At 44.6% G+C, this 11,052-nt stretch overlaps 1 long non-coding RNA gene across 1 annotated transcript; it reads left to right on the forward strand.

Moving 5' to 3' along the window:
- The first annotated feature begins 4,594 nt into the window (after window positions 1-4,594).
- LOC148824396 (uncharacterized) lies at window positions 4,595-10,564 on the forward strand. The gene is made up of 3 exons (XR_016091743.1): window positions 4,595-4,919; window positions 9,327-9,598; window positions 9,871-10,564. It is a non-coding gene; the product is annotated as an uncharacterized LOC148824396 (long non-coding RNA).
- Window positions 10,565-11,052: the final 488 nt, after the last annotated feature.

Here is an 11,052-nt window from a genome sequence, read left to right on the forward strand (position 1 = left end):
TATTTTGTAAGAAATTATGGAAAATAAAGAGTGCCCAGTCTGAGTGAGAGATCAGAGGTGTGTGCAGCGTGCAGGGACAGTGTGAGAGGGAGAGATCAGAGGCATGTCCAGTAGTGCAGGGACAGTGTGAGAGGGAGAGATCAGAGGTGTATCCAGCATGCAGGGACAGTGTGAGAGGGAGAGATCGGAGTTGTGTCCAGCGTGCAGGGACAGTGTGAGAGGAAGTGATCGGAGGTGTGTCCAGCGTGCAGGGACAGTGTGAGAGGGAGAGATCGGAGGTTTGGTCAGCGTGCAGGGACAGTGTGAGAGGGAGAGATCGGAGGTTTGGTCAGCGTGCAGGGACAGTGTGAGGGAGAGATCAGAGGTGTCCAGTGTGAGATTCTGTGATCTGGGGCTCCTCTGCTCAGTACAGGTAAGGTGTGCCAAGAGGGGATTTGTGAATTGTTGAGAGTGAAAATCAACAGGAAATATAAATTTGTGAATGGAAATTGATACTCACCCTCTGTCAGTGCAAGCAAAAGAAAGAAAACCAACACAGGAAGTCTCATCGTAAGATTCACCCTGGGGAAAGAGACAAGGGACCTTAAAGAGGGAACTACCGTGTTTTTTTATATATCAGGGTTAGAAAGATACTGTTTGCTGATGTAAAACAGGAACATATAAAACCTCTAATTTCCTGACTTACACTGAATCTCCGCAGTGTTCTGTGATTCAGAATGAATCGAGGGAAATACAACTGCCAGTGAGGTGAAGTGGCCCTGTGACACTGTCCACTCAGGCTTGTGGATCTGTCTCTTTTAATCCAGTAGAAATCCTGCTCTTGACTTCCAAATGGATTTGCCCACCAATATGTTTAATTCTTAACTCAGCCTGCAGATCATGATGGAACAATTCTGTGTTAAACGTCTGCTGCACAACCTGGACGTATTCGCTCGTACATCAGTACATCTGTCATCACAGGGACTAGTGAGCAGGAAGGGCCACATCACAATTTGTTAGGATTCTCAGTCGTGCCTACGGCGAGACCAGGGGTTTGCCACAACATAGCGACCTACAGTACTTTCACAAAGTTCACGATTCTGTGCCGTATTTTGAAATTTGTACAATGTTTCTATACCTACAATTAATTTATTTTGTCAGAGATTTAATAACCTGTCTGAGAACCTGGGACTGCAGTTGCTCTTTAATGTAGCCTGGTAATCTAGGTGTAACACAGGTGTCCCCCGCTACCAGACGCAGTACTCAGGTCCTGTGCCATCCCAAGAAACCCCCTGGAGACCCTCCAAATGCATATTCTTGATTTCTCAGAAAATAAGAGATCCCCACTCGGAGCCTGACCACACAGCCATCCCATCTGAATTCTCTGTAAATCTGTGCTCTGCTGCAACACACCTGGAGATTCGGTTATGAAGGAATCTATGCATTATTTCATTCTTAAAGCTTATTTTATCAAACACGTCGTGATGTAAAACCGTTCTGTGACCACCATGTTGTGAGATTTCCAGGAGCGACGCCTTTAACGAATTCTCATCTCTCCCTAAGAATGCAACGAGTTTATCGTATTTTAACAGCAGAATGTTGAATTCAGACGCCACAAACTGGAGTCTAAAACAGAGACCGTCGTATTTGTCAAAGTACGGAGACTGGTTGGTAAAATATCTACACTCTGTCATTGACACTGGTCCATTTTCCGTGTCAGTATAAACTACAGAACTACAGGTGTCGCTCTGCCTCACCTCCCTGCCCGGCTGCAGGTCTCCAGCGCTCAACACCAGCTCTGTTTTACTCATTACTTCTGCTCTGTTGCTTTAAATGTCACCGCGCTACTTTTCACCAGTTTTAAACCTCCGTGCACGGGCTGCCTGAAGCCGCAAGGAGAAAAGTAACTATTCATCCTGTCTGAAGCCCACAACCCAAACTAAAGGAAGTTTTTGGTCGGACATCCGACTCCTCCAAGATGCACTCAACTTCCACGCTAGTTTCTATCATGTTGTCGAGGGAAAAAAATCACGAACGTAACTACGATGTATTTAAAAATTAAACTGGTAAAAGTTCGTTTTCATTAAATTAAAAAGTAAAATAAATTATTGTAATCGACACTATGTTTTATTTTTCAGTTCAATTCCATCTGATCACGTTCAGTCTCATCCCCCCCAAAACCTCCGGTGAAGACGCCGGGACGGATCAATAATACTCACCTGTGTGACGACAGAAACAGGAACTTTGCGACTGAACGAGTGAAATAGCAACGCGTTTAGACGATAAAGACGATGTATCTCACGCCTGACAGCAGCGAGGTGCCGGTGTATCAGTCCCCGACAGAGAGAAGCAAAACTCGCTGCAGGTTTGAAGAAGCTAACTACGCGCACTAGCTACAGTCTGTAAACCGCATTGTGATTGGATAAATCCAGAGAAGCCCTATACCTCCGCCGCATTGTGATTGGATTAATCCAGACAAGCCCCAACACGAACATTGAGTAACCTTTAACTCGCTCTCTCTGCTCACGGAGATTAGAAATTGTACTAGAAAAAAAATGAGTATATGGAATTTCCCTCCCAAATTGTTTTTTTCATATAAACGTGATATGGAATTTGTGTTAAAATGTCACTTTGACATTAATAGAATTCCTCTTAAATTATCTAACTTTTTTAAACAAGTTCTATTGTGTTTGGATTTAATATATAAACATAACTTTTCACCATATACATATTGTATTTGGAATCATAAGGATAGAGGGTATCAAAATAAAAGCATATTTTTTCCGACTTGGTATGATAACAAAATCTGGCTAGTGGCCCAATTGTGTTTTATCTGTATTTTGTAATAATGAGAAGGAATCTTTGTTACCTTTCTTTCTTAACTGCAGATATACAAAACTGTTTGGGATAGATTTGCTAAATGGTATTTTCCACAGAGGTCAATGGTCTAATACTGCCCCCTCTATTCATGCTTTTAAAGTTGAATTCCTTTTTTTAATTTAAATTCTATTAGAAATTTAAAGAATCAAAAGGGGAGACATACGATGGAAATATGTACGTAAAAAGTATCATGTTTTAGCTTTTACAATTGGGAATTCTTCTGGCTGTCAAGCGTCTATTTCTATTTTAAAATTCTGTCTCCTTTTTTTGTCTCCAGTCACTAGAAGCGTTGGCTGCCAAAATAATGTCAGCAGATCTTAAGAGTGTTTTGGATGAGGCAGTTAAAATAGTCAACTTCATAAAGAGCAGGCCTGTACAGTCACACTTACTTCGAGTGCTATGTGAAGAAATGGGAAGTGATCATGTTCAGCTTCTTTTGCACACCGAGGTTCGATGGCTTTCTCGGGGCAAGGTGCTTACTTGGCTTTTTGAGTTGCGTGATGAAGTAAGAATTTCTTTTATCCGACTCAGAATTTGAGCTCTCAAATCGTTTCAATGATTTCGAGCGGCTCGCTAAATTGGCTTATCTTGCGGAGATTTTCAGTCACTTAAATGGACTCATCCTTGGTCTTCACGTCCGAAGTTAAATAGAAGCCACAATAAAGAAACTGGAAATGCGGGCCAAACGTGTCGATCGGTCAAACTATGACTCATGTGAAAATGTGTCAGAATTTCTTACAAAAGAACAAATGCAGCTACCAGCCTCTGCCACAGAGTTAATTACAGAGCACCTACAAAGTTTGAGGACCCAACTGCGCGACTACTTCCCGGCTCTAGATGTTCGGTTCAGCTGGATTGAAAATCCTTTTGTGAATTTATGCGAAGTGCCCCTCGCAAGTCTGAGCACAAAGGAAAACAGTATATCTTTGACAGTGCTTTAAAATGGATTTTTTCACAGAAATTCTTAACCAAGTTTTGGCTTCATGTTACTTCGGAGTATCCTGGTCTTTCAGACAAAGCAGTGAAATTTTTGATGCCGTTTCTGACAACATATCTTTGTGAAACTGGAGTTTCTGCGGGGGTGGCACTAAAGACCGAATACAGGAGTAAGCTTAATGTTGAGCCAGACCTCTGCTTGCAGCTTTTCTCTCTGCCGCCCGACTTCCACCATTTGGTATCTGTCAAAGAGCACCAGCCCCCTCACTAAGCTAGCCAGAAAGAAGGCGCTCTTGAGTAATTGTTCTGATAGTTATGGTGCATATTTTTCTCTCAACGTCTTCATATGTTCATTGGCACAAACCGGCTACCCCGCACTTCTAGAAAAAATGTTGTTTTGTTTTTGACAAGGCTAACGTTTCATCATACCATTATGAGATTTCATCAAAAAAGAGCTGTACTGGTGCCTTAGTTTTTAAATTTTTTTATGTTATTTATTTGTGAGGTGCTGACTGGACTCCTTCTGTAATCAATAAACGGTCTTTGTAAAGCCATGTTTGTAGCTTGTATATGCGTATTTTCTCTGATTACTGGTGTCGATTAGGCTACTGCTGAGGTATAGAGCTAGCCCGTTTCAAAACGGTGAGGATGGGCTGGTCCTTGTGTGGGCCGCGTAAGTTTTTATGGCTGTAATAGGTTGGGAACCTCTGCTCTAGCGTATAGAAACGTATTGTAAAAATAGAAGAGCGGTCACGCCCTGTTGGCATGTAGTGGGGCTGCGGCGCCTGCGCAGTGGAGACGTGCGCCATTCCTGGTTGAGACGGGGGAGGTTCCCCGACTCCTCACTGGGTTTCTAGAAAACACCGAAGAAGGAACTGCTTCACAGCGGAGTGAGGGGAAAAAAAGAGAATATGAAGAAAGGGAAACGATCGACGGGGCTCAGGAACAGATGCCAAGCCGCAGAGATGCAAAGAGTTCGGGAGCTGCACAAACCAGCCTTCCGGGGTGTCTCTCACTCGTCCGAGTGCTTCTGGGGCTCTCCCAATTGTGGACGGCCCTTCATAACGGCCTTTACACATCTTGTGATGTTTTAACATTGGAGAAACTCCGTCCCCTCGGGGCAGGTAGGTCACCTTTCCTTTTCTTGGATTTGGTCAGGGTGCGTAGGCCCCAGACACTTGCACTCCGAAATGTTGCAAAAAGAGGGGTGAACGCTGCAGTGGCTTCCGAGATATCTCTTCCGTTGTTCTTGCGCATAACACGGGAGTCCAGGTCGACGGCATGATTTTATGACGAACAGAGCAACGTTTACTTGTAAGGTGGCGCTTGTATCCTTTTTTAATATTAAACTATTAAATTATAAATAATTTACAAATACAACCAGAGGATCAGAAACGGGTACAAGAGGAAAAAAACCAAACATTTAACCGCCAGACGTAATGAAGTAAATTATGTGATCAAGTCACAAAATTAAAGTTAAAAAATAAGGTTACTTAATAATAGATGTAAGAGCTCGGAGCAGTATAGAGAGGGACCGATCAACGTTTTGTGAGGCCGATCGCCGATTTTATGATCACTGGGTGTGTGTGTGGCGTGTTACTATTCAGCCCAAAACGCACAAGATGGTAAAATGGTTTTATTAACAAGACGGACAACGATTGTTGCAAGCAGCTCACATGAAGTGACAAGCAGCAGGTTAACGGTCCTTTTATCTAAGGAAGATGACCATAATCCGAAGAGTATTTTTTTTTATTTCTTTCGAGATGGAGGCGTGCTGGTGGCATCCTGCCTGTTACAGCACCTCTGTTTCTTTTTTGTCGTCTTTTCTTTTCTTTCGGTTGGTGTTAGTGTTTTTCTTTCTTTTCTTTGCCGGCGGCTCGATTTCCGATCACACAACAAGATGGATACTAGGGAGTCGAGATACTACTTTTTGGCTGTTACTCGGACCACTGTTTGCTTCCGGTTGTAATGCAGATAGCTGCAGAGTAAGTGTTTACACACGTGACGCGCTGGGAGCACTGGTGAGGAAGCGGAGGGAGTGTAGACCATGCAGTATCGTGTGTTTAACTGAGATGTGGCTGCAGGAACAGATAGATAGATAATACTTTATTAATCCCGTAGGGAAATTGATGTGTTACAGCAGTCCAGCCCAAGACAAGCAAAACAGACATCAGAATAGTTATAAAACAAAAGACAAACAAAATAATTAAAAATAAATAAATACATAGGTGTGTGGAAAATGTGCTGATCATAGTCACTGTAAAAAACAATAAAATATGTGCGAAATGTGCATAGGTTTACACAGACTGATTGTCCAAAAAGTACAATGGAGTAAACATGCTGTCCATAGAGGAGCAAATGAAGGGCTAACAGTCCTAGCCTAAGGCAGCGTTATACAACCTGACAGCCGCCGGGAGGAAAGACCTGCGGAAACGTTCCCTTGAACACCGTTGCTGGAGCAGTCTATTGGTAAATGTGCTCCGCTGCCCAGTAACAGTCCCATGAAGCGGATGAGAGGTGTTGTTCATAATGGCTGTGAGCTTGGTCAGCATTCTCCTCTCAGCCACCACCTCCATGGGGTCAAGGCTCATCCCCAACACAGTCCGGCTCTACTAACCAGGGAGAAGCCATCAGTCCCGGAGGAAACGCCGAGGCTGCAGGGCCCGGTGCGACGCGAAGAGAAGGAGATTTAAGTCCTATCTTCCTTCGATCATTATGGGAAACGTGAGGTCCTTAGCGAATAATAGGGCGGTGCGGTGGCTCTGTGGCTCAGGATCTGCGGCTAGAGGGTTGCTGGTTCAAATCCCGTGGCTGGCAGAGGAATCCTACTCCTTTGGGCCCCTGAGCAAGGCCCTGAACCCCAGCTGCTCCAGGGACACTGTATAAATAGCTGACCCTGCGCTCTGACCCCCAGCTTCTCTCTCCCTGTCTGTGTGTCTCATGGAGAGCAAGCTGGGGTCTGTGAAAAGATGAATCCCTAATGCAAGAAATTGTATAGGGCTAATAAAGTGATCTTATCTTATAAGATGGACGCGCTGGGAGCACTGGTGAGGAGGCGGAGGGAGTATAGGGAATGCAGTATCGTGTGTTTGACTGAGATGTGGCTGCAGGAACATACTGTATTCTGGACTCGAAGGCAGACAGAAATGCCACCGAGAGGAAAGGAGGGGGGTCTCGCGGTGCTTGTTCACAACACATGGTGTAATCCTGGACATATTCCTGTAGCCCGGACGTTGAACTGATTTGCCATCGGACTGCATCCATACTATCTTATAATAAAGAATTTTCCCTTTAAAGTGCCCCTTTAAGATGGCAACGCCCGCTGAATGATTAGTACCACTAGAAATCCAAATGTCATCCCCCCCATTGACTTTTCCAAAACTGAAAATCAGGCTGATCTTTTGGTGACAAGGCGTTTCTTGTAAAAAAAATAAAAATAAAAGTCTGCTCTCTTCTTTTTTCAAAATGGAAAAATCGCCTTTCTTTTAACTATATTCCTAATACCTCTGGGGTTAATAGAGAAAATGGAAAAAGACACAAACAATACAGAAAAAAACTCTTGGGGGGAAAAAAAGCTACTGAACTGCGAGTTTCAAACCCTTAAAAGTGATTACAACACCACCGTGTTCAGCATTAACCGTGTTCATAACCGCTACAGGGAGATCTCTTGGGCTGGACAGTCACTGGCCACAGATCTCTTTCCCACAGCTGGTCCCTGGTGTGCCTGTCCTCGGCAGACAGATCCTCTGCAATCCTCAGGTCTTTGGCCTTCAGAGACTTGTTCTCTCTGGCCGCTCGCCACAGCATGTCCCTCGTCATCCTTCTGATGAATCCTATAATGATGGCTCTGGGCTTTGCAAGTCCACATGTTGGCTCTCCTGATGCGTTGGACTCTGTCAGTAGACGAAATCCTCCTCTTGGACCGGCAGCACTTTAGCAACAACGTCTTCATTTTGTTGCTCTGCACAGCTTTCTGCGTCGGTCTTTCAGCTTCACTGACTCTTTGTTTAAGAGCATTCATTTTCTTGTCTTGCTCTTCAGAGCCTTTACTTCCTTTTTTTAAATCGCCGTCCTCTTTAAACCAAAAAATCTGCAGATTTCTTTCAAGTCTCAACTCTCAGAGCATTGCCCCTCATCATTTCTTTCAAGTCTCCGGCAACCTTTGTTATCGTGCCAAGAACGTTTACCTGCATGTCTTCCAGCGACAGGTCGCTTTTCCCCTCTCTTGGCTGCTAGAGTCCTCACAGGTGTGACGGGGGGAGACTCCAATTCCAGCCCCACAATAATAGAACAGATCCCTAACAGACGCTGTTGAAGAAATGATAGTGAAAAATCTGGAAAACATTACATTTGTCATTAGCATGTCCTGTGGGAAAATTCTTCATCAGAGGAGTAGGACGCAGTCTTGTGCAGATTCAGTGTTTATTGAGATTAATAAGGAAAGCAACATGTGCTGGGTCTGTCCTGCAGAACGGACACGCTCAATGCAAGGGGTACCGAGTTCTTATATACAGCACACAGGCCCAGAAACAAAAGTCATATTTCATACTTTTAACATGTCAAATCGCATTTTGTTACATGTCCATGTAGGGGTGTAACCCTGGCGTCCTGGCCAAATTTCCCATTGGCCCTTACCAATCATGGCCTCCTTATAATCCCCATCTATGAATTGGCTTCATCACTCTGCTCTCCTCCCCACTGAGAGCTGGTGTGTGGTGAGCGGACTGGAGCATCATCCAGGTGGGGCTGCACATTGGTGGTGGAGTGGGATTCCCCATTACCTGTAAAGCGCATTGAGTGGAGTGTCCAGAAAAGCTCTATATAAGTGTAAGCAATTATTTTTATTATTATTATTTTTATTATCATCATCATTATTATTATTATCCCTTTTAACACATGTAGCGGGCATGTGTTGTTGCAGCCGTTGGTACAAGTCACTTTTGTATGCTCTAACGCATATGTTGAGATAGCCTTTGTTAGCAGATCTTGGGGATCTCACTCGGACTTCTGCAGTATGTTTCGGTAGTGATATTGCAGAGCTGGAAATGTGCAGTGTGAATATTGATCCTGCTTCAGCATGAATGTCAACATTTTGTTTGTAAGGTTAACACGAAACTGTTTTATCTGTTTATAAACTGTTTTTATTTTGGGAGCTGGAGCCTGTTCTGTCAATCAGTGGGCATAAAGCAGGGTTCACCCTGGGCAGAACACACACAGGACACACATACCCTGGACAGGTCCATCACACAGGACACATACAGGACACTCACACCAGGGCCAATTTTCCCAGAAGCCAGTTAACCCACCAGCATGTCTTTGGACTGTGGGAGGAAACCCACATGAACATGCAAACTCCACAGAGACAGCACCCCAGGAACTTGCCCCAGGGCCTTAGTGCTGTGAGGCAGCGATGCTAAACACTGTGCCACAGTGCCACCCAGTTGTTTTTGTCATTCTAAAGAAATCTTTCAATCTCATCACCTGTTTCAGAAAGATTGAGTTGGATTGTTTTTTCTTCCCTGCTTACTCAGAAGTCCTCACCCTGCAGCCTGGAGCCTCTCTGTCTGTCCCTCTGTCTGTCCCTCGGCTCACTGGAGGTTTCACCCTGCAGGAGCTGGAGACTCGACCTCAGTGTGTTCTATCCAGAACAGCACAGCCAGCTGTGTCCCCCAGTAGAGAGACAGAGTGTCGGTGTGGGACGGCTCTCTGAAACTGCGCTCCCTCACTCCAGCTGATCAGGGGAGCTACACAGTGAGGGACCTTCAGGGAAACACCATCAGCACTGTGACAGTCACTGTGGGAGGTAAGAGGTTTCCTGACAATTTCAGTTCTCTGTAACATTATAAAGGTGCACTGCTCTTGTCAAAATGGTATGTGTGGTAATGGAAAAATAAACTTGTTTCTGAATATTGTGTGAGTGTGAGTGTCCAGTGTGCAGGGCAGTGTGAGAGGGAGAGATCAGAGGTGTGTCCATCGTGCAGGGACAGTGTGAGATGGAGAGATCTGGGGCTTCCCCATGACCTTTAGATGATGATTGAAAATGGATGGATTAATACAATCTCTCTATTATTGCAGATCTCGACGCTGGAGGGAATTCTCCAATTCTTTTCCTCCAGCTGATCCCTCCCTTCCTGCTGCTCTTCTTAGCTCTGATCTCTGGGCTCCTGGGCTCCAAGAATCGCCGGTGGAAAGGAAACACAACCTCTGGTGTCTAGGAACTGAACCGTCCAGTCTGAAGGCAGTGCTGTAGATCAGTATTTTACAGAGCAGGATCAGCTTTGCTGTCTTGCAGAGCTCTCTGCGTGGCTTTGAGAGCTGCAGCTGTTTTTCAAAATATAGACAGACTTTATAAGCTTGATTTTGTACTACAAATTGACCTGCTTTGATCTTCTATCCACAGATTCAAAGATTTTTCAAAAACTGGACTGGAATCTGGGTTCAAAATGAGATTGTTGGGTGAATTTGGTATGAAGTGCCAAACGGCCCACATTCCTCATTTGTAAGCATTCTTGGAGCACAAAAAATACAAATGCTGATATCATGAAAACATGGACTTGGAATCTTTTTCTGGAAGTTTATTATTAGGTGGATGCATGCATGTATTTATTTGTGGTTTGAGTGCAGTTTGTATTCTAGAGCACAATAATTTCACAGTACTCTTAAATTGTGTAGTAAACATGTTATATGTAGTGTTGTAAGTGCCTTTAATTGTCACTTTTCTCTGTCTATTCTATAATTTATAAATAAACACTTAATGTAAGTACGAAAATTGTCTTACTGCAAAGACGTTATTTCTCAATTCGAAGTGCTTAATGGATATCTGGCCTGATTGTGGTCTTCAAACATGTAGCTCTGGCGCCCTCTTGTGGGTAATTTGGTGAACTGACGCTTCCCACGCCAAGTTTCGGCAGCTCTTGATTTGAGATGGCGAAGCTCGGCTGTGCGGTATCAATACTGTTAACTAACTGAGGGGTGGGTTTCGGGGAGAGCGCCGTCTGGTGGCGGGGGCTGGCAGCGCCGTTATTCTCCCGGTCGGGTTCCGCTCGCCGCTGCGTGACGTCTGAGACCCGCCGAAGCTCATTTTCTGAGCCGTACGACAGAGCTCCGTCAATTACCGAGTCGGTGTGTGTGAGGAGAAGGGGGGTCAGTGCGGTTACAAGCTACTGGGGATAATATTGACACTCCTGGTGTCCGACGGCTGTTTGTTGTTTTTTTGCCGGCGTAAACAAACCCGTCATCAGGACTGCGGTGATGTTC

The sequence above is a fragment of the Atractosteus spatula genome, chromosome 10 (assembly GCF_055471065.1).
Source record: "Atractosteus spatula isolate fAtrSpa1 chromosome 10, fAtrSpa1.hap1, whole genome shotgun sequence".
Classification (NCBI taxonomy): domain Eukaryota; kingdom Metazoa; phylum Chordata; class Actinopteri; order Semionotiformes; family Lepisosteidae; genus Atractosteus; species Atractosteus spatula.